The sequence below is a fragment of the Giraffa tippelskirchi genome, chromosome 1 (assembly GCF_054371585.1).
Source record: "Giraffa tippelskirchi isolate mGirTip1 chromosome 1, T2T-mGirTip1v1.2.pri, whole genome shotgun sequence".
NCBI lineage: Eukaryota > Metazoa > Chordata > Mammalia > Artiodactyla > Giraffidae > Giraffa > Giraffa tippelskirchi.
This window is the reverse complement of record NC_137275.1, coordinates 219,011,934-219,036,496: the sequence shown is the minus strand read 5'-3', so window position 1 is coordinate 219,036,496 and position 24,563 is coordinate 219,011,934. Positions and strand designations below refer to the sequence as shown.

Genomic DNA, 24,563 nt, shown 5'->3' with positions numbered 1-24,563 from the left:
CAAAAGTCAAAACAGATTTCAGAAACAGTTTTTCTTCCAGCCTCTGAAAAACCTGCTCATTCAATTCCATTTCTGTTGATGACTTTGGCTTCTGAGACAGGGTCTTTTGCTGGCGGCCCAGAGCTCTGACAATCCCCCAAATGTCAGGGGCTTGGAGAGCTCCTTGGGGTAAGGTGTCCAAAAGGACAAGGCTCCCAAGCCTCAGAATCTGTGCTGAGCTCCAGAGTTTCCAAAACTCCAGGCTCCTACAGAGACACTGAGCTGCAAATGTGAATTGTTGGAACTCTTCAACCATAGCCTCCTGGGTGTTCTGACAGCCTGGGCTCTTTCTTTGCTGCCTTGTAGTGATTAATTACAACCAGCCAGCCAGGTTTCATGGGACCCTACTTTCACAGCAGCCGCAATTGGCTTAACTTGGCCATTTGGAACAAAAGACCCTGCTCAGACCCTGAGTGCCCTTCACTAGCCCACCACAAAAGAAGGATTTATTATAGAAAAGGAATTCACATCCCCTCCTCTCTTCAACTCAGGACAAATGAGGAGAGATGGATTAAGGCTGGATGTATGATGGACAGGGCCATTTGGTCCCAGCCATAATTGTAATCCCAGTTTAGACCCCCCAACTGCCTGTGTGATGGGCTTCCCTGGTGGCTCAGTCGGGAAAGAATCTGCCGGTAATGCAGGAAGTGCGGGTTTGATCCTTGGGTCGGGAAGATCCCCTGGAGAAGAGCATGGCAACGCACTCCAGTATTCTTGCCTGGAGAATCCCATGGAGAGAGGAGACTGATGGGCTACAGTCCATGGGGTCTCAAAGAGCGGAACATGACTGAGTGACTGAGCACAGACACTGCCTGTGTGATGCTGGCAGGTTAACTTCTCTGAGATCTAGAAAAACCCTCAAGACACGATGGGGAGGGATCCGTGCTCTATCACGCGATAGATGGGAGGCAGCTTGTCAAACATCCTTGACTTTGTTTTCTGCAAACCTGTGCACAACATCACATAAAGTAGGTGATGGCTTGTCACGAGACCTTTGCCTGGCATCCCTGTTGAAACAGTAGTTCCCTATACATATATGTATTACCCACCTTTTCATTCTTTTGCTCAAACTCTTTCCTTTGTCTAGAATATTCCTCCCTCCTCTTTCATACCTGTGACATCACCTCTTTCACCTGCAGCCTCAATATCATCAGAAAGTCTGCCTCCTCTGTGCTTTCACAGAAGCCTCTGCCCACGCTAATCTTGACCCTCACCATTGATCACATCAGCTGACCATTGCCTCTGTATCCATTTCTCTCTTTGGCACTAAAACTCAGTTAATGCTTGTTTATTTGAATAAACTTAGCTCATTTTAAGAACAGAACATTTTTTCCCTGTAATCATAAAACAGCTAACTTGAGTAACCCCTTGGTGTTTACAAAGCACATTTACAAATATTTCCTCATGTGAGCATAAGGGCACCTCTATAGGAGTGGTAGTGCTAGCCTTATTTCATATATACAGAAATCAAGTTTTTAATAAACTTACACGGCAACCACATGCCAGACAGTGTATCTGGCTCTAACTGCAGAGACCTTCCTTCACAGGATGCTCAGAAGCACTCCTATAGGGCAAAAGATTGTAGCAAAACTTTTTTTTTTTGAGTGTCTACTGTGCACTAGGGTCTTCCTTGGTGGTTCAGCAGTAAAGAATCTGCCTGTCAGTGAAAGAGATGTAAGAATTGCAGTTTGATCCCTGGATCAGGAAATGGCAACCCACTCCAGGATTCTTGCCTGGAGAATCCCGTGGACAGAGGAGCCTGGCAGGCTGCAGACCCTGGTGTCAAAAAGTCAAACACAACTGAGTGACTAAGCGTGCACGATGCACCAGGCCCTATGCTAGGTATGGAGGAGCAAAGATGAGTGAGTCTACTTGAGCAAGACTCACAGTGGAGAGAGCAAATTTAATAAAACAAAACTCATTCATCCATTCTAATCACCTTTCCTGAGAATCTACAAGATCCCAGGCATCAGTCTCTGGGCCCATTCTAACAGCATTTCCATATGTGAGAGAGCACGTGAAGGAAACCTTGGTATAACCCCAGGTAGATCCTATGGATCCTATGCTTGTACGGCTTGAATTTTCTATAACAAATGTGTATTCATTTGTAATCAGGGAAAACAAGTTAAACAGGAGGAAAAGAACAAGATAGGATATATTGCTCACCTTTATCTGTTTATACATCTGTCTCTCACCATCAGCTTAGTATCTTTAGTCTGTAAGCCAAAACAGCAATAACGTAATGAAGGATTTCGGAAGCGGGAGAGTGTCCATCTATCGGGAAATCAGTTAACTCCTAATTTCATTTATGTCATAGTTCCATCTATGAGCAGATGTTTCTAGGGGAAGTTTTTCTTTCTAAAAACAATTTAAGCAGAGGAAAAGGCAGAGTGGTGAAATAAAATTTTTTGTGTGGGCTTTGTTTTCTCTTTTTGTTTGTGTGCTTGTTTTTCCTGTCAGACATCTCAGAATATTCAATGAGCACTTGTTTCTTGAAATAGTAGAGTAAGGGAAGGGGAGAAACTATTTAAGATTTCTCAAAAATTTATAATTCTGAAAACAAACACTGAGACTAGTGTTTCTAAGAAAACAGGTTGATACCCATTGCCCTTCTGAACTTTCAATATCCCTTTAGCTTCATCTAGGGAATGTTGATAGCTACTTGGATGACTCTGGGCCAGGAGGAGATAAAAGGAGTACGTCTGAAAGGTACTGTGGCAACACAACAGTGAGGCAAAGGAAAGTCAACTCCACCTGAACATGGTTTCCTCTATGGAAACAGTAGCAGCCCCACTTGATATATAAAAGAAGAAAAGTTTCATCTTATTTGAAGCCTGGAAATCTTCCTTGAAAGGTTGATTCATGAACTGGAATATGAGAACCATCTTCTCAATTCACATCAGACTTCAACAGTGGAGATATTGCAACAGTGTCTTCATGGACACAGGATCACTTTGAGGGCCTGTGGACCTCCCTGCATCTTTGAACCATCAGGAGCCACCTATGGTCTGGAAATAGCATGGCACTTGGGGTCAGTGTCCTCACCCAACAAACAGAGATAATACTGTGTTTTGTAGGGTAGCTGTGAGGATTACATGAGCTAACTCATGAAAAGAATTTAGCAACGCTACAGATGGCGCTGGTGGTAAAGAACCCACCTGCCAATACAGGAGACGTAAGAGACACGGGTTCGACCCCTGGGTCATGAAGATCCTCTGGAGGAGGGCTTGGCAACGCACTCCAGTATTTTTGCCTGGACAATCCCATGGACAGAGGAGCCTGGCTGGCTACAGTCCATGGGGTCGCAAAGAGTCAGACATGACTGAGCAACCAAGCACATAGACATTCTGTAGGCGCTCAGTAAGGGAAGCTGTTATTAGCTGCTGCTTCCACAAAAAGTTGAAACTCTGTTACCGGTTTGTGAGATGAAATACCATCTTCTGACCTGACAGAGCAATACAATTTAAAAGCCCCTGCTGAGAATGAAGGTCCAGCATTCATCTTCAGTAATTAATACATGCCCTGGGGGATGCTTGGGCTGGAGATGGGAGGGTGGGGGACTATTTTTCCTACTTGATTGAGTGTCTTTTTTATCCCAAGCTATTCTAAATGTCATAGAGAGTTAATGAAGACATGTTGTATACCCACTGCAAATGCAGTAAAAGAGAAAGTACAACGGATTCTGCCGCTGTCTGAGTAGATTAAACCCTCCGTTACACTGCAAGTGCAGGGAAAGAAATGAGAGTTCTGTTAGGAGATGGATGGGGATGATGCTGGTTACAAAGGCAGAAAGGACAGAGGGCGATTCTCTTTCATCTTTTCACATTTCTTCTGTTACTTTTTCTTCCTTCTCAACTCCCCCTCCCTCACTGTCGATGCAAAGGGACTGGGCACATGGTGTCTCTACCTTCTCCAGCATCAAGTCATAACACCAGCACAGTTCAGCCTCACCAGTGTGTACAGAGTGACGTTCTCTGGCCTTTTCTCATCTTGCAAACTTGCCGTGGATAATCTCAAAAAAAGAAAAGCTATACCTGTTCTGTCAGGAGCTCTTGCTGCTTGGGGGCTGGCTTCAAATAACAGATGTGCAGTCCTTCAGATTAGCAGCCATTCACAACACTTGAGACATCCAACTGGGAACAATCTCCCAGTGTTGGGATAAACCAGATGATCTAATGCCTGAGGATCCCCCCAACTTCCGCCCATCTCCTATGTATATGATACATCTGAGAAAGGGTTGAATATGTTCTCAAAAGCTTGGGTATGGCACTCCTTCTTTCATGAGACAGCAATTTGCAGGGACCCCAAGGGGCAGCTAAAGAGGCTAAGAAACTCTGCAAAATTATTTGGAATTGTCTAGAGAAAAGTTTTCTGCATAAATCTTAGCAATTATGACTCTCAAAGAAAGAAACAAAGACTGAAAAAAGAAAAAAATAATGAAATAAGCCCTAGAGCGATTTGTACAGTGTGGCTATAAAGCAAGCTTTTCTTAGAGGAACAAAGTGATCTCCATTTTTTAGGGAATATTTAGTTCCCCTCTGCTCTTCTAGAAAGGATCTGATATACTTCAGATGAGTTGATTGAGTCGTTAAAGGTGACGGCTCTGCTTCAACCCAAAACAATCCCCAAATAGAACACTACAGTTATATCAGACACGGAAAGTCTCTGCAGAAGAGGAAAGGGTGCATAGTTATAATCTAGTGCTTTTCGGCACAGGTTCAAGAGTCAGACAGAACTGAGTTCCAATTCTGGCTCATCCCTCATGCAACTTACTTAACATCTGAGCCTCAGTACCCTCCTCTGTCAAATGATGATGATAATAATAAATAACCCCTCCCTTGTGAGATTACTTGTGCTATTATTTTTGAGGGAACTGTAATCATTAATTTGCTGTATCCATGTTGGCATGCACTATTCAGTGTTTTAATGCTCCATTTCTGCACGTGTGCATGCTAAGTTGCTTCAGTTGTGTCTGACTCTATGCGACCTTATGGACTGTGTGCCTTCCAGGCTCCTCTGTCCATGGGATTCTCCAGCAAGAATACTGGAGTGGGTTGTGGGATACCGTGTCCTCCTCCAGGGACTCTTCCTGACCCAGGGATCAAACCTCGGTCTCCTGAATTGCAGGTGGATTCTTTACCACTGAGCCACCGGGGAAACCCAAGTGCTTAAGTGATGCACTGTACTTTTATACTTTGGGCATAGTGGTTTTCCAGTGACTGAACATCTCAGAGATATTCCAGGACTGAACCAAAGGATCCAACTGAAGTCAGTGTTGGTTTAGCCAAAAATGTTCCTGGGGTATTTGGAGTCCCATCAAAATGTCTTCATAATGGAACAAAGTTTTCTGCACATAAATTTTAATGTAAATCCCTGTGTTTTATAGATCACAAAATAAAGGCCAATAGAATATGGTCTGCACAAGGTCACATAGGGGATTGCAGGAACATAGCAGTTTGAATACAAGTGCCTTAAATGCTAGTTTGAATTTATTCCCCTCGAGGCAAGTTGCATTTTTTTCCTTTCAAATGTACTTCCTGTATAATCTTCAAAATAAAGCAGGGACAAGAGATGTACAATTTAATATTTCAACATTAGGGATTAAAGATTTATTCAAGCATGTAGTGCTGATTGGTTGAGAAATACACATCAGTCTTTGAGAATCTGTATCAATAAAAAAAAGATGTCTTTATGACATATTCTTGCAATCAGTTTGAAGTAATAAACATCCCCTGGGTTTGTTTTGTTTCTGTTTTATCCTAGCAACGATTAACACATTAGGTAAGAGAATAGACTCTGGATCCAGACAGATAAGGATTAAATCCTGGCTGCTCTACTTACCAGCTATGTGACTTTGATCATGTTATTACATTTCTGAACTTCCATCTTTAAGACAGAAATGATTAAGATATAAAATTCACAAGGCTTGTAGGAATATAATATTAAATGCCATTTGTATTTCATCACAAATAGCTTGGCTCCTAATAGACTCTCATTGAACTGTAGTTATTGTTGTTGTTGTCATTGTTGTTATATTGTGTTCTTTTCTTGGGAAATCAATAATTCAGGGTAGCCAGGGAAATACTCAGCGTAAAACTAAGGCGATGTTGAATCCTTTTGACTGGGCATGAGGAAGACTCACTCCTTTTATGTCATTCTGTTATTAATTGTGTGACAGGGTCAACATATTCCTGTCTGGCCCCAGTTGCCCCATATTTCAGACAGATTTTTTTCTATTTCATGGGATGAAGACCTGCTCTCAATCTGTCTTAAACTAAATGTGGGTGTTATAGGTTTAGGTCATTGAAACCTTCATAGGTAATCTCTCCTTTAGGTTCAGCTTGATCTAGGACTCAAAATACATCAAGAAATCTGTGTTTTTCTCAACATTGCTGAAATCTGTTCTTCTCAACATTGGCTTAATTCCCAAATTCCACATGGTGATAATATGGTTGACAACAGATTCAGACCTAAATGCCTTCAGCTTCAATTTTGGTGAAAAGAGATCACTTCTTTTCCCTAAACAGATCCAACAAAATACCTTGGCTTGATTCTCATAGGCACAGATTAACTCACATACCCATCTTGAGCCAAGCCCTGGGGACAGGAGGAGGGAACACAATGCTTAATTTAAGCTTGGGTCCTATGCCATGACTGATGATGGAGGTGAGATAGTTCTGTTCATATAACCACCAGTCAAGAAATGGACGCTGTATTCATTTCTAGTGCTGTGCAAGCAATTGCCACAAACATAACAGCTCGAACAGCATACTTTTATCATCTCATGGTTTTAGGATATCAGAAGTCAGGCACTGTGTGAACAGTAATTAGTTCTCTGCTCAAAGTCTCATCAGGCTGAAGGCAAGGTGTGAGTCAGCCAGGCCTGTGTCTCACCTGAAACTCAGAGTCCTCTTCCTAGTTCACGTAGTTGTTGATAGAATTCACATCCTTTTGGCCATGTGGCCGAAGTCCCTATTTTTTCGCTGGCTTTCGGCAGGGACCTCTCTCAGCTCTTAGAGGCCATCCTCGGGTCCTTGACACTTGGCCCTAGCCTCACAATAAGACAGTTTTCTTTGTCCTAAAGTCAGCAAGTGTGTCTCTCTTTTTTTAATGGCTTCACCTTTTTGTAAATAACTCATCAGATTAGATCTGGTAACCCAGATAATCTCCTTTTGATCAACTCAAAGTTGATTGATTGCCAATCTATTATAATTACCATTATATTCCATTGGTTTTGTTACACATAGAATGTATACAGGGGCAGAAATCTTCAGAGCCATCTTGGAATTCTGTCCAACCAAAGGAAAATGGGAGTTTGGTTAAGAAAAAGGAGATTAAATATTGGGCAACCAGGAAAACAAAATCCCTATTCCCTTAAAAAAAAAAAAAAAAGCTCTGGGATTGGCCTAGATTATCTCTAACATCGTTTTCAATTCAAATCATGCTTAATTTTTTGAAATCAAATATAAAATCTAAATATTTCCAATGTAGTTGGGGGAGTTAGCAGTAACTTTGTATGAAAGTCACTAGAAATAGAGAGCAAATTCTTTAAAAATGTCATCTTACTGAGTGTTTTCTAAGCAATTTCTGCAATCCTCCCCCTTTGGGGGGCATCTCTTGCCTACCCCATTAATATTTTCTGACTTGCTGTTGACAGCCCATTTTTTATAAGACTGGAAGGACACAGTCTAATCTAAGACCCAAGGGGGTTGAAGGAGCCTTCCTAGAATATGGCCCTGACCCAGCAAGCGAGTCACCTTCTCCAAATTCTTCGAGCTTGAGCTATGGTTTATCTCTAGCCCCTTGTTTTTGGCAGTGGAAGAGGAGGATGTGGTCAGGATCGCAAAGGCATTACTCAGAGCCAATTTGGTTCATAGGAAAGAAATAAGACTGAGATCTGTTTCTGCATGGCTCCATTTCTGTCTGCAAAAGAGTCCCAGAGGACTGCCTTCAGGAACTAAGCCTTAGTTAGGAGCTGACTGACGAGCAAGATTTGAACACAGATCTCACAGTCCTGGCCTTCCCCCATGAGTAAGAGGAAAAGAAGATGTGGGAGAGCAAACCACCTCTTCCTTGGGAACAAAGTTCAGTACAATGTCTCAGGTTCACTGGACCAAAGTTTCATAAGTGATGGAGCATCTACTTAAATTGGAACAGCATCTATATCCTCCGTATCCTGACTGTACACAGTGGAGGACCAGAGAAGGCCTCTGTCATGGAGGAGCTAACAACCAACTGGCCGAGATTCATGAATGTGTTTGGACAAGTCCAGCAAAATGTGAAATATTATCGCAGAAGGAAATGCGAGGCATAGCACTTAATAGAAAGAAGACAAAGGAAGCAGGGAAGGCTTTCTAAAGAAAGGTAGTGCCTAAGTTGAGCTTAAGGAATAAAACAGTGTTAGCTAGGTCATAAAGGTATTCTGAGATGAGCAAGTAGCACAAGAAAATGGTCTATTGTGTAAACATCCAAGTGAATACAGAGAAAAATGCAAGCAGATTGATAGCATTGGGATATGAAGGTGGTTACGGTAGGAGAGAGGTTAACATGTGGAAAGAGCTAATACATACAAGTGAGTGTGGAAAGACCAGGAGAAACAAGTCTGAAAGAGTCTTACGTGCTACATTAAGAGCTTGGTCTTTGTCTTTTGGACAATAGAGTATCCCTTCCAGGTTTTGAGCTGAGGTGATATTTGTTTGTTTTGATTTCTTCTGTCTGTGGTGTATGGAACACATTTAACAGTACACAGTTGTGAATATAAAGCTCTTGGCTCTTGGCTACTGCAATGGTTCACATGAGAGATGGTGAGAGTCTAAACTACAGTATTGAGACTGGAGAAAAAGAAATAGGTTGGGGAGTATTTAGGGCATAATATCTGCAAGGTTGGTGATAGATTGACTGTCATGTCTAATGGAGAAAAGAGCATCAAGAACAATACCCCACTGACTTGCTAAAATGTTTCCTTTCGTGTATGTGACTCAGAGTCAAGTTCCACCAACCCTTACTGAGCACTTATTATATCTCCAGCCTGTTTTAAACCCTTAAGTATACATTATCAATTTTACTTCCCAACAAATAACTCTATGGGACAATAGATAAGGTAATGGAATCTTGAAGAAAGAACCAGCTTGTTTAAGATTAGCTAATAGAAGAGGTGGAAGTAGTTTGTATTTGTTTCATAGACTAGATGGACTTTACTTGAACCTAGACCACTGAAATGAGGCTTGTATAAACTCGAAAGGCATGTTTAGATTTGTTCCAAAGAGAAGCATAGGGGCATAAAAATGGTAGCTCTCATAGACCACTATCTTTGTGTCACCAGCTCGAGTGGGTAAGTTTAGAGGCCTCCAGGCCATTGTTTTTCCACCTTATGAACACATGGGCATTACCTACGTAACTTTAAAAAACACTGCTCCCTATGCTTCACTCCAAAAGACTCTGATTGAGTTGTTTGGGGGTACAGCCTAGACATCGGGATATTTAAGATCTGCAGGCTATTATCATTTATAGCCAAGACTGAGAATCATAAAGCCACGCTGCAAAACAAGCAGCAAATGATCTTCTTTGCTGAACTCTGTCCCCAACCCTTTCTCTCTTCTTCTGTCTTAGATGGTCTGACTCTCACGTGAGCCTCTTTCCCAGCAGAGCCTTCTCCCCCACCGCAGCCTCCCCGCTGCTGGTGGTCCCGTGTTCTCGGCACAGATGGATCTGCTACCTAATTGCCTGCTTATTTGTCAAGTGGTTGTCCCCAGCAGATGTTCCCATGTGGGAATGTGGAGGCCAGCGTCTGTACACAAACAGCTGATTGCGTCACTGTCTGCTTTTGATCTAGTCCTGATGGGGCATCTCCCAGGCCATGGATGATCTTCCAAAAATGACCTGAGCATGAATTTTCTGATCCCCATTTTGCATCCCCAACCCTTTCAATCCTTAGTGGTTTTAGAAGCTCTGCATGTGTATTTTTGGATCTCGTTCTCCCTCTGCCTTCTCTTTTCCTCCTCAATCCCTCTTCCTTCCTGTTCTTCTTCTCCTCCTTCTTCTTTCTTCTGCTATTGGTGTTTCTCTCTGAATAACAATACTTGGCAGGAACCTCAGTGTCTTCATGGTACACATATGCTAGCTGAGACCCAGAAGGGGAAGAGGAAATGGGTTAGGATTAGAATATAGCCATTCAGGGACAGAGTTGACTTTTAGTTCTTTTATCTTCTGCCTTTCTTCATTATCATGTACCCATTACTATACTTAGACTCTCAGAAATATCCATGGGTTTGATGTCTGTTCCTAAAACCTCCTAGCTGTGTGAATTTCAACAAGTTACTTCACCTGAAGAGAGTGATCATTTGCAAGAGAGTGATCGCCTATGACTCTCTGCATCATTTAAAATATATCATTAGCAAATTTTTAAAATACTGTGCATGAAGTACATAGTGCCATATATAAAGAGTTGTTTAAAAGTATGAAAACATGATGGAAAATGGATAAGGATAATGAAGTGTACATGCATATGTATTAGATCCTTTCACATTTTAATCCCTGTTCCTCTTACATATTAGCAGAGTTTCCTTGGTCAAGTTAATTTATTTCTTCAAGTCTCCATTCCTTCATTTTAAAACTTAGGATATAAGAAATGTTAACTTCACAGGGTTATAATATTTAGTGCTTATTACAACAGCCTGGCACCCAGTGAGCACTTGAGATAACTGTGAAAGTTAGAGATGATGAGGAGAAAGAAGGAAAAGGGAAAAGGAAAAGAAAAGAGCAATAACATCTCTATCATTCAGAAAGAACATGAGGAGTCAGGACACTTAATTTTTAATCTTAGCTCTGAAAACTGATTTGCTATGTGATTGCTGATAAACTCCTCTCTGTACCTATGCTTCAGGGATCTTCTGAGGAGGGTAGATGGTCTTTGAGCATCCTTTCAGACTGTGATCTTCTGCATCTTAGCAAAGTTCTCTGCTTACCCTTCAATTCTCTCATCAGCCAAGGGATGGGACATTCAGAGCCCTTCCAGCTTCCTAAAATCATCTGCCTTTGATATAGCCTTCCTTGCCTTCCTAAACCTTTGTGGTCTGACCTCATTCCCACTGCTTTGGAGTCTGTTCAGAAGGAGGCGGCCTCATCTTCTCCTGAGACCCCTTCCTTACATGTGGGGAGAGGGACCCAGAAATCTAGCCTTGGAGATGAACCACTGAATGTTTTCCGAGATAATCCATGAGCCCCTTTTGAGAAGGCAGGGCTGTCAAGTGGAAACACTGACAGCAGCCTTGGTTCCAGCCATGTAAATAGTATTACTGCAAAAACATATATTTAGCATCTATGACATCAGCTTGATTTACCTTGATTAACGGAGCAATTTGCTGTACATTTTTCCAAATGCTGTAATCAATTAGAACTCAAAATAGATTAGAAAACCCTCTATGGTGTGGCCACCATCCAAAAAAACTAATCCATCATAAAATATATGTATGTATCCTTTTCCAGCCATGGCGTGGATAAAGATTTGTGTCCTGGAGGAACTCAGAGTGGTTCAGGTTTGTACAGTGGGGCACCAGGCACTTTTTCCTTCAGCCATTATTAACAGCAAATTGGGGGAAAGGATGTTTGTGAATGTTACTCTAGTTTTGTGCAGCTTCCCATCTCCCTACTTACTGACCCTTCCCTGCCTAACTTCACTATTTGTTTATAAAAGACCCAACTGGTTAGAGACCCCTTGTAGCAACAGGATAAGAGTCTGACCCTTTAGAAGGGCATTGACAGCCCTTTAAAATAAGATCCTATGTTACCCTTTCAAATTATTCTCTTCCTGTGTCCCTATGCATATACTTTATCCTCCTCAGAGCTACCCCCACCCCCACAAGCGTATATGCTACATTTCCTTGCAACTCTCGGTTTCCACTTACAGTTCTCTCAGCTTGTATTAGAATGAAGGATTAGTGTTTACTGAGCATTTACTGTAGATGAAGCACTGGGCTAAATGTTCACCATATATTATTGCCCTTAATCCTCTTAAACATCCCTTAAGACCCAAGAGTTAAAATATTGGGCTGAAGGTATACACAAGAAAGTGGCGATGCTAACATCAAACCCAAGCCCAACACCAAAGCCCTCAGTCTTTTTGCCTCTCTTACTGTATCATTCCTGCATCTTTCACTGTTGGATTTCTTCTCTCTGCTCCCCCAGACCTCAAAATACACTTGTGTCTAGGAGGAAACTTATTTCTTAGAGTTAGTGACAGTTAAGTATTAGGGGCTGAATGTAGAGCCCATTCACAGATTAAACTAATCCATGTCCAAGCTGCTCATTCTGCCATGACTGTTAGAGTTGCTACTGTAGGTAAAATATTCTCCTAGGTCTTCTACATGGCACAGTGGGATGGAGTGTTAAGGAACAGACATGATAAAGTGTTGGTCAATGATCGCATTAGGATTAAATTCTAGATCTTCTACTAATCATGTGTATAATTTGGGGCCTCACAGAATATACAATTTATGATTAATGAATAGAAATAATGTTTTATATGTACATGCAACACATACATGGCCATCAATATCAATTAAACTGCAATGAAGGTATGAAAGTACTTTATCAAGAGTGGTTTTATCTGCTACCTGACATCGGGAGCTTATGATCCAGGAGCTCATACTCTAAATTGCAGGTAAAACTACCCAAGAAGCTATAAAGCAGTGCATGTGTGCCTGCTAAGCGGCTCAGTCATGTCCAACTCTTTGCAATCCTATGGATTGCAGCCCACCAGGCTCCTCTGTCCATGGGATTCTCCAGGCAAGAATACTGAAGTAGGTTGCTATGCCCTCCTCCAGGGGATCTTCCTGACCCAGGGATCGAACCCACATCTCTTACATCTCCTGCATTAGGAGGCAGGTTCTTCACCACTAGCACCATCTGGGAAGCCCCAAAAAGCAGTAAGTTCTTGTTAATTTTGAGCAAGAGTCAGAGGAGAACTGAGTGTAACATCACTGTGATGGCTGCCTGGTTCTTCATGACTTTCCCCGGGACTTCTCCAAGTGCCTGAGCCATAAGCGGCCCTCAGAACACACATACCATATGAATCAATACTGCTGTCATTGCAGAAGCACCAGACTGGGACATGGGAGCCCTGGGCTCTGACCCCAGCTCTGAGCCTCACAGACATGAGTAAGTCAACGCAACCACTCGTGCCCTCGGTTTCTTTATCTTTAAAAAGAGAATATTAAACCCCTGACTTCATGACAGTGTTATGTGGAGCAAATAAAACTGTCCACATGGAAGTGACTTGTAAACTATAAAGAAATGTATATGCACAAGGGGATGAACCGGGCTGACTTGCATTCTTAAAGGAACACACAGGCATGTGAGTGCTGTGCTTGGAGGCTCTCAAGGGATTCCCATCCAAAAGTCTGCAATTTGAAGCCCAGTGGTTTATCCCAGTTTTCACAAATGACCATTCATCTTCTTGACCTGACACTAAGCAAATGAACCACATAATCCTCCAATGTACTGCTTAGCATACTCTTGGCAGAAAGGACATTAGAGACCAATGAATCCACCACCCTTCCCCACTCCAACTCTCACCACTGTCGTGATGAGGAGTGTGCCCTACAGAGGGCAGGAGCTCATCTTCCGTCCTTCCCTAGCATCTAGTACAGTTCCCCTCACCTACTATAAAATTATTAACTGTCTGTTGAATAAGCAAACAAAAAAACAAATTAAATGATTTGTTTAAGGTATCTTCAGTAACTGACATACCTAATCCATAATAAGTGCTGATTTGTTTGCTTATCAAATGAGTGGATGAATAAATAGTCATCCAGCCAATTGATAGTAGCTTTGGGCCTCAGATCTCATACCTTGCAATCCATTTCTCAAGACATCACAAGTTGGTATTCATCCTGGCTTGCATTTGTTACTAACTGATTTAAGCTTGTGCATTTTGCCTCTATGTCTGCAATCCCAAATCATTAGAAGAAGCAAAGGGCCATGTCTTCTACCATTTTTCTTGGGGCACAGGCTTGAAATTGGTTATCCGGTAGGTAATCAATAAATACATCTTGATTCTCTGAACCTGGACAAATTAAAGAAGCTATTTGGAGTGTGACTTCTGAGGAAGAGACCGGGTAGGAAGTGCTTTGTGTGGTCTGATAATGTATTTATTTATGAGACTAAATGTTTATCTGAGCCTCCAGAAGATCTCTGGCTTCATTTTGGTGTCTGTGTGCATTTGTGTTGTTTTCCATGGTCACAGCAGCCCCATCCTTCTGGGGTCCAGCTGGGCTACGGAGTAATAAACAATTTTTATAAATTGGCTCTCTCCATGACAAGAAGTGGGAGCAACCCCAAAGCTTTAAAAAAAAAATTCTCTGAGTCGTGAATACACCAGCAGCCAGCTAGTTCAAGTAGGGTTCAAGTAAGCACTCTAACTTCATGAAAGCTATTTATGACCAACACAATAAAACCTCTCTACCCATTCAGGCACTGGGCATTTGAGATGTAGTTGTTTTTCTTTCAGCCTGTTCTTTGACAGCATTCAACAATGTCGGGTTACTTTGACAACTTCAGCACCCAATTCAGAGTAGGAGCAAGCCTCCCCTTTTGTTCCGCCAGTCTTTGCCTTTGCCATTTGCTACTACAAATCAGTGATCATGCTTCATTCTGAACAGCTGAACTGAGGAAGTTCAAATCCACTCTTGAAAATATCTTCCTGGTTGCTTCTGAAAAGCCAAATCACTTTTCAAGGTTCATCACATCTCATTGCTCATGACACTTCCTTCAGAAATTATACCATACAGTCCAAACAAATCACTATCTTGACATAGCTGAGTTACAACCGGTAGGCATTCATTCACCCACCTGTTTATTTTATGAGCACCAACTACAGCAACCTAACTCGAGAGAGAGAGAGAGTGAGAGGTAAAAGCAATGACCTGTGCCCTCCAGGAACTGAGTTCTGGCATGAAACTCTCCATGTCCTGGCATGAAAACTGAACCCTGAGTATCCATTTCAGTGGCACCAGTTAGACAGTCCTGACTGCCACCAAAAAAGACACATCATGTTCTGGAAGCTTAGAGGCAAGGGTTGCCATGTCTAGGGGTGGACAGAAGGAAACAGACAGAACTAGAAGGCTTTATGGAGCAGGAAACCCTTGAGCTGGACTGGAAGTATGTACGCACTACTGATCAGTTCTACATGAAGGAGGGAGATGGGAGTATGAATCACTCAGAAGGAAAGCATGGTCTCCACAAGCTTCCCAAGCCTTCTTTTCCCCCCAGAGTCCCATGGCACAAAGCAGCTGCCCTCCCCAGGCAACTCTTGGGAAAATAACAGTAACCAAGATTGCTGTGTGCCGGGTATCATTTGAAGTGCCTCACCCTCACTAGCTACTCATACGTGGAAGGTATTATCCTCATTTTTGTGGATGTGGAAACTGGAGCTGATATAAAAGATGAGTCACTTGTCCAACATCACAGGGTTAGTCATTGAAGCGGCTGGGCTCCTTCCCACTTGTCTTCTCCTTCTTAACCCACCTTCTTAAATACCATGCTCACCACCTCCTTGGGCAGACGGCTTAGCTGTCCCATGACAGAAAGGAGGTAAAGTCAGGAGGGAGTTTTGGAAGTACTTGGGGAGAGGTCCCCTTGGGTCTCCCCTAGGCCATGCATCTTCTCTCTAGCTCTGCTTATAAAGATAGAGCTCCTAGTCCCCATCATCTGATCCCAAGGTCAAAGGAGACTGCACACAATCACATTGGTCAGATGCTCATTCCACGTGGCACTGTGGTGTTTCACTTCACTGTCCCAGGGTATCCTGGCCAGAAGCCTTTGGACCACTGACTATTTCCTTCACCCTCAATTTGTGAGTGAGAGATTTCAAGTCTTGTGTAATATCAGGGTTTGCTCTATTTTCCCGCAGCAAGTCTCTACCAGGGCCAAGAATTACCAGTAAGAAATTTCCCTCCTTTCCTTCGAAGTCCACTTTGTTTTTACTCCTTTCCTCTGTGGATGATATCGTGTCCTAGAGCAGGTGGCATAACAATCCTGGTGAAAAGGGAAAATAAAAATGGCAGGGAGGAAGAAGAAGGAAAGGAAGACTCAGATGGGGAAGGAGGAGGAGGAGGAAGAGAGAAGGTGATCGGAATGGGCCTACATATGTGTCATTGGCTTTACAGGACTTCTAGACATCGAGGAAGTCTCCCTAAGACAGGACACAGATGTAGGCCTCCAGCTGACCTGTTCGGACTTGAATTTTGAACGTGGACCATTGCATGAGAGTGAGGGAAGTGCTCAGTGTCGTGAGACGCCAAATTGGACACAGGAGGAACGGGCATGACTAGACTGGGGTAGCAACGGGGCTGGTTATGACATAGCCATTTGCTGAAATACCTTCAGCGTGACTGCATGGTCCTCTTACCCCGAATGTCCACCCCCTTTGTTTATTGAAATAAATGATGAATAAAAAGGTTCAGTCTTTTTTTTTTTTTTCTATCAGCCTAGGGGATTTATTAGTCGAATGATAATTGCCCTCACCTCAAGCCATGTTTTCATTGTGTTTGTGACATGTTTTCTGGACTCTGGTTTCCTTGCAATGAAGTTTGCATCTCTGTAAGATCTTTTCAATCCCTCTACTTTTCAGACAGCAAGCATCTCAGAAACAAACAAAACAAGACAAAAAAATCTTGGATCTATAACACACTTCCCCGCCTCCTTCCTTCCTTTTCCTCTGCTCTCTCACCCCTCCCCTAGAGAACACAAGAGAAATAAAGTCGTAATTAAGAAAAGGACTAAGAATAAATTCCATGCATTTAAGCAAAGTTCCATCTCTGAACCCAGGAGGATTGGTGCATAGCTGTGGTTGTGCGAGAGGAAGCGCTCAGGGACTCATGCTGGGCTTTCAACACAAATGCAGCTCATAAGGAATAGTTTATCACTTAAACCATCTCTCTCCATTCTGCAGAGTAAAGGCAAGCCCTCAAAAAGGGCTCGGATACCACCACCGCTGCCACTGGGATCTCCCATTTCTGGAGTCCCTCTGGCCCAAAGAGCTCAGAGCAATTCACGAACATTAATTGATGGAACCCCGTGACCCATCCCCCCAAGTGAATACTTGAATACCCCATTCTGCAGAGGGCAAAACGGTAACATGAAGAAGTTCAAGGTTCTTGGCTGCCTGCCATGCAGGGAAAACGGAGTAGTGGCTGGACTCCGAAAGAAAAGCATCGCCAGGTGCACGGCGGATTATTCAAGCGAAGAGCAATGGGCTGGGAGTCAGGAGACTGGGCTCTGATCCCAGCTCTGTCACGCATGCAGTCACTGGGGGGCCATGCCTAAGTCACCTCCCTGCTCTGGGCCTCAGTCTCCCCAACTAAGGCAAGTTTCAGCTAGAACACCTCCCTGAAAGCCCCTTCTCAGAGAATGATGGAGCTCTACCTCCATGGAGCCAGAGCACTAGGCAGTCTGTCTTATTATGGTGATGTCTAAACCGCACAATAATCATTCCTTCTGGAAGGACTCCTCCTTCCATAGTCAGTCCTCCATTCAAGACCTGGTCCCATCCATCCTCCTACTGGTGCTGGTCCTTGATTTGTTGCTGCCCACAGAAATCCTGCTGTCTTTTGTTGATGTTCTGTTGCTCACTTGTGTTGTTTGCCACCCCATGGACTCCAGCACATCAGGCTTCCCTGTCTTCACTAACTATCTCCTGCAGTTTGCTCAAACTCGTGTCCACTGAGTCGGTGATGACATCCAACCATCTCATCCTCTGTCACCCCCTTCTCCTCCTGCCTTCAGTCTTTCCCAGCATCAGAGTCTTCTCCAAGGAGTTAGTTCTTCACATCAGATGGCCAAAGTATTGGGGTTTCGGCTTCAGCATCAGTCCTTCAATGAATACCCAGGGTTGATTTCCTTTAGGATTGACTGGTTTGATCTCCTTGCAGTCCAAGGGGCTCTCAAGAGTCTTCTCCAGCACCACAGTGGAAAAGCATCAATTCTTCTGTTGTCTTTAGAACTCTTGATTACTTACTTCTCCACATAGAAGGGGATCAATAAATATTTATTCAATTACCAGATTCCATGTAACTTAATCTTTAATTTATGTGCCTTCATCTGACCAGAGACACAGTAAGGACCTTGAGCTAAGGGTAAAGAATGTGCTTGTTAAACCTTAAATGTCTCAAAAGATCTTAAAGCTTAAATATCTATTAACAGGTGCCTTTCCCATCTGTATCTGGATTTTAAAACCCTGATGATACACATGCAGGGAGGCAGTTTGTAATGGGTAGGTTCAATGCAGTGTAATTCAATTTTGCAATTAATTATTGATCATCTACTCTTTGCCAAAAATTATACTAGCATATGGAGTTACAAAGATTTCTAAGATTTAGTTCTTGGCTGGGGGATGTTCTGCTCCATGGTGGAATCAGGCAAGGAGAATAGCAACCATGATTCACTGAGATGGGTTCAACAGCAGCGTGGACAAGACAAATACAAGGTATGAGACAAATGAAACACAAAATAGCTAATCACAGCTCAGATTTCTGGTGAACTGGCTTTACCTTAGATTCCAAAGCAAAAAAGTGGTGACATACAGATTTCAACTCTGATGAGATTTCACAGCACGAAGTTTCTTTGGTGATTGTACATATGTGTGTGGGGAAGCCATTGCATCTGTGCACAACTTATATGAGACCCTGTTTTCAAGGATAACACAGCTGGCATGGACATAGTTTCCAAACGAATGTGTTGATATCTAGGTGTAGACTGGCTTTCATGAAAAGTAGGTCGTTTGAGATAATCCCATGGCATCACATATAGGGATATTTCTCCTCCTCCCTGGCTTGGTTTCCTTACCTATAAAGAGGGTCGTGAGATGAGATAACTCCAACCATCCCTTCCAGCTCTGGTGCTCCGTGTATAGGATACAGACCTGTGTCCTCTGTTGCGCCTACCTTTACTGTTGGGCTGGGAACTGAGATGGAAGATGGGAGGAGGGAGAAAGGAGAGCAAGGAAGGAGAATGGGGGTCTCCCTGCAGGGACTCTGAGCTCTGGGGAGAGGTGAAGTTCAGAGACAGTCAGAAGAGTAGGGGAGGAGCAATAGAGGAACTGTCCATTATAAACAAATTTCTTAGGAGGCAGTACAAGTTTTTTATCTCATGCAGTGACATGAATATGATACTTACAATCAGAAGTCTCAGATTCGAGTTCTAGCATTTTAGTTGAATAGATTGGAGATTCTTATGAATTGACTTACCCTGTTAAGCTCAATTTCTACTTTGTAAAATGGAATATTGGGTTAGCCAAAAAGTTCATATGGATTTTTCCCTAAGTTGGTACAGAAAAACCCAAACGAACTTTTTGGCCAACCCAGTAAATGCCCTCAGCCATGTTAATTCCGGTGTGTTAAATAAAACAATTGAGAGAGCTGTACTTTGTAAACTATGCAAGACAATATAGAGGTTGGTTTTTGTTGCTATGTTATTGTTATGATTATTGTAATAAAGAAGTAACTCAGTGACTAAGTCAAGTCTGACTCTGCGACCCTGTGGAGTGTAGTCCACCAGACTCCCCTGTTCGTGTGATTCTACAGGCAAGAATACTGGAGTGGGTTGTTATTTCCTTCTCCAGGGTATCTTCCCCACCCAGGGATCCAAGCTGAGTCTCTTGAATTGGCAGGCAGATTCTTTACCACTGAGCCACCAGAGACACCCCATAATAAAGGAGTACATTGCCTTAAATGGATGGTGTTGTGATAGACATTTGTAACAGGCTAGTAAGGGGAAGAATTTGGGGTGAGGGAGTCATCTGTCCTCCTAGAATAGCCTGCCCTATCCTCCTTCCAGCTGTGAGCCTTCCCATATTCTGTGTCTCATTCCAGAGAGCAGTAAGCAAAAGCCACGAAGTGCTGGTGGGCTCTCATGGGCCCATCGATTTATACACTCCGAGGAAAAGCTGCTAATAATTTCCACTTTGCCCTACAGCAGAGACACCACATAGCACTGTGATGGCCCATGGCCATTGAGGGGCCTCCACTAGTGAATTTTATAGAGGGCTGGTCCGCATTTGTAAGTAAGGTAACTAGGCCTCCAGAGTTCACCCTGAATATTTTTTTTAAATCTTTACAAGTATATGAGTCTCACAAGCTGAGATTTATGTAGAGATTTAGATCTGTTGTTGCAGAAGGTAAATTTTTAATTCACACCCAAGATGGAAACCAAAGTAAACCAAAGCTAGGATATCAGCGCCATCTAGTGGGCATATGTAGCCAGTGCACACACCAGAGGGGAAAAAGGTGAGCGAAGGAAAAGTGTACTCTCTCCGTTCAGAGGAGATTCTGCTGTGGTAACAGCCTCTACTGACTAAGGTAGGAGCCTTAGTCTGTAGCTCTGGGAGTCAGCATGGGTCAACATGTCCGTACCACGGCTAATGGCATCATGAGACATTAGACTAAGAACTCGATCCGGTCAGAAACCAGACACTGTCTGTTTTCAACTTCTGTGCCTCTGAGCAGGTCATTTAAACTCTAACCCTCAGTTCCTTGGTCTGCAAAATGGGAACAATAATGTCTGACTTAGAAGGTTGATGATGAGCTTGTATTATAGCATGAATCTATAGGCATTTGGACTAGAGTATGATATAGAAAATAATAATCAATTTGGTATCTGCCAATTTGATGCTACTTCAAGTTCCTTGTCATCTTTAGATCTCAACACAATAGCCATCAATAACTTTAGCTTTCCAAATAAGAAACTGAAGTCCAACATGAGTTCGTGGCATGTCCAAGATCACACAGCCATATGTGGCAGAAATGGGGTTTGAAAACAAATCTGATATGTTCTAAACTCCTGTTGATTCCCCCGTACCAGTTAGTAGACTCACAAAATTTGCTTTTCCTCCCCTACCCACAAATATACACCGTTTTTTCTTACAATGAATGTTTAGTCACTGTCATGGACTTGACTTTGTGCACTCATTTTTTTATTCAACTGACATGTAGATATCCTCACTTTCTATGTGCAGATGGAAAAGCTGAAGTTCAGAGAGACTAACTAATGGAGCAAACATCAGCAGTGAGGGACAGAGCTGGGATTCAGACTTTCTGATCACAGACCCACTGCTTTAATCCCCCTTCAGCTGATTCATTCACTTATCATTCATCTCTAATTGTCAAGTATGGTTCTGTTTATATTTATATACTCCAAAGTACTTGTTTATTTAAAGACATCTGCATTTGTTAAGGTCCCTGGCTCATTTAACTGTGACCTGTTTTCCTGCCCGTAGGGAGGTGAGCGTCTTTCATGTACAAAGCCCCTTACAGCTCAGAGAATTGTGAGGACAGAGAGCCACCTGGCTGGATGGAGAGAAGGTCAGTTCTGATTCCACTGAGGAGTCCCTTGCTCTATGGTTAGCTTTAAAAATGGAGACTGAAGGGCTTCACCAAGACAGCTACTTACTAGAAATGGTTAGGAAAAGAGATACAGAGGCCACTCCTTTCTTGCAGTCACTGCACTGTGTGTCTAGAAGGACCTAGAGACAGAGAAAGCCCAAAACCAATCTGCTCCAAGTCAGAGAAAGAGCTTGACAAAAATCAGCTCTCCTTTCCCCAAAATGCTGATACAACGAGACATTTGCTCAAACCGTGAGAGTCTGATCAAGAGAGATGAAATGTATTCCTGTTGCAAAGAAACTGCTCTGTCTGGCGGTTGCTTCCCTCTAGTGGTCATATTGCCTTCAAGCAAGAAGATGCTTTCTTTTTAAAAAATTTATTTCTTTTTAATTGGAGGATAATTAGATATTGTGTTAGTTTCATATATCAACATGAAACAGACATAGGTGTATGTCCCCTCCCCCCTGGGCCTCCCTCCCACCTCCCACCCCGTCGTACCCCACTAGGTTGTCACAGAACACCAGGTTTGGGCTCCCTGTGTCACACATCAAATCCCCACTGGCTGCCTAATTTTACACGTGGTAATGTACATGGTTCAATGCTATTCTCTCAGTGTGTCCCAGCCTCTCCTTCCCACAATGTGTCCACAAGTCTGTTCTCTCTGTCTGCATCTCCATGGCTGCCCTGCAGATAGGCGCATCAGTACCATCTTTCTAGATTCCACACATATGTGTTAATAAAGATATTTGTCTTTCTGACTTACTTCACTCTACATAATAGACTCTAGGTTCATCTACCTCATTAGAATTGAGTCCAATGCGTTCCTTTTTATGGCTGAGTAATATCCCATTGTGTATATATACCATATCTTATTTATCCAGTCATCTGTCAATGGACATCTAAATTGCTTCCATGCCCTGTATATTGTAAATAGTGCTACTATGAACTTTGGCATACGTATGTCTTTTTCACTTATGGTTTTCTCAGGGTATATGCCCAGTAGTGGGACTTCTGGGTCATATGGTGGTTTTATTCCTAGGTTTTTAAGGAATCTCTATATTGTTCTCCACAGTGGCTATATCAGTTTGCATTCCTACCAACAGTGCCAGAGGGTTCCCTTTCCTCCACATGTCTCCACCTTTCTAGCACTTTTTGGTAGATTTTTTGATGATGGCCATTCTGAAAGGTGGAGGTGATACCTTATTGTAGCTTTGGTTTGCATTTCTCTAATAATGAGCAATGTTGCACACCTTTTCATGTGTTTGTTACCCATCTGTATGTCCTCTTTGGAGCAGTGTCTGTTTAGGTCTTCTGCCCATGTTTTGATTGTTTTTTTTGATGTTCTGGTATTAAGCTGCATAGCTGCTTGTATACTTTGGAGATTAATCCTTTGTCAGTTGTTTCACTTCTCCCATTGAGAGTTGTCATTTCACCTTGTTTGTAGTTTCCTTCACTGTGCAAAAGCTTTTAAGTTTAATTAAGTCCCATTTGTTTATTTTTGTTTTTATTTCTCTTACTCTGGGAAGCGGGACATACAGGATCTTGTTGTGATTTATGTCAAAGTGTTCTGCCTATGTTTTCCTCTAAGAGTTTTATAGTTTCTGGTCTTGCATTTAGGTCTTTAATCCATTTTGAGACTATTTTTATGTATGCTGTTAGGGAGTGTTCTAATTTCATTCTTTTACATGAAGCTGTCCAGTTTTTATGCTTTTGATGGCATCTCAGAATTATGAATCGCAACATAAAAGCTGGATGCTGTTTCCCCAGAGACTATCTGGTGTGGTCACTGTCTGGTCGCAGAAGAAGGGGATGACAATAGCAACAACAACGTGAAATTAAAAACTGACCTATATTTTCATCTTTGCAAAAGTGTGCTGTTTAAAATATACATTAGAGGAAACCATTTTTTTAATTAAAATTTTCAAATCTGAGTAATGCATACACACGCAGCCAACACCTGCTCCTTGGAACACAATCTGAAAAGTCCTCATCTAGCGCTCTTTTGCCTGCACCAAGACATTAATTTCCACTGTAAAATGAGACTGTTGAGACCCATAGAAGGACAGTCACCATGCAGCGGTCCAATGTAGGGCTCACACAGCGACAGTGTATGCAATGTTTTCTGGAAGTATGTATCTGGAAAGAGCCTTCATCAGGCTATGCGCTTGCATGAACTGTGCTCAGGTGAAACCCCCACCAACCCGCGATGGGCTGCAGTGAGAACAGGAAGTCAACTCTGTTACACCGTTGAGAGCTCTGGGTTATTTGCTACTGCTGCAGCACCTTGCCTAGCCAGAGTAATATCCCACATCTTCCACTCGCCAGCATCTGCTGTGCTCCTCTCTGGGTTAAGGCAAGCTTGGGGCAAGAAGACTGGCCATTTCTCATGCCTGGTGGACTTCATCACTCTCTATGTCTAGTAGAGAATTACAGCTTTTTTTGTCTCTTGAGGGTAATTTCCTCCACTCGTCAGAGTTTCCATGTCGAACACCTCTCCCTGCAGTTTGCTTGACCCCAGGCTTCTCCATCTCTATTCTGGGAGGTCTCTGGGGCTCTGTCCTCATTCCACAGGCCTTCAGAGGTCCGCCCCCAGTCCCCTTTTTGCGGAGTTTTCCTTGTTCCTCCACACAGATCTATTGGACAAGGCCCAGCAAGAAGACCCCGCTTAACTCTCTTTCTCCCTTGGCCTACACATGTTCCTGGGGAAACAAACAAAGGGTCCCTCCTTGGCAAACCCAACTGCAGGTCAGTCACAATGAGCAGCTCCTCTGGCTCTGATCCAAGGCAGTTAGTCAGCCCGCCTTTTCCCTTCTACATTTACTGGGTTCAATCTAGGCATTGTTTTTCTTTTTTTAGTATTTATTTATTTGGCTGTGCTGTGTCTTAGTTGTGCACTCGGGATCTTTTAACTTTGGCAGGTGGGATCTATTTCCTTGACCAGAGATTGAACCCATGTTCCCTGCATTGACAGCACAGAATCTTAGCTACTGTAATCCCAGGGAAGTTCCCAGGCCTCATTTTCAAACAATCCCTCCTTGATATTGTTAATGTTTTAAAAATCTGCATTTAAATTTCTTTTTATTCATATCATTATTTAATTAACTCATTAATTTTATTTTCTTTAGTTTTGCTTGTTACTTTCTAACTTGT

General features: G+C 42.7%; 1 long non-coding RNA gene across 3 annotated transcripts in view; it reads left to right on the top strand.

Annotated features, from left to right (window-relative positions):
• The window catches only part of LOC145540675 (uncharacterized), a 217,778-nt gene that overhangs the window by 5,194 nt on the left and 188,021 nt on the right, over window positions 1-24,563 (top strand). For 2 of the 3 annotated variants that reach the window (XR_014078500.1, XR_014078480.1), the window contains exon 2: window positions 21,308-21,392. This is a non-coding gene — a long non-coding RNA (uncharacterized LOC145540675). Of the gene's footprint in view, window positions 1-21,046; window positions 21,198-21,307; window positions 21,393-24,563 lie in introns of all 3 variants that reach the window. The other variant, XR_014078492.1, reaches the window with a different exon arrangement.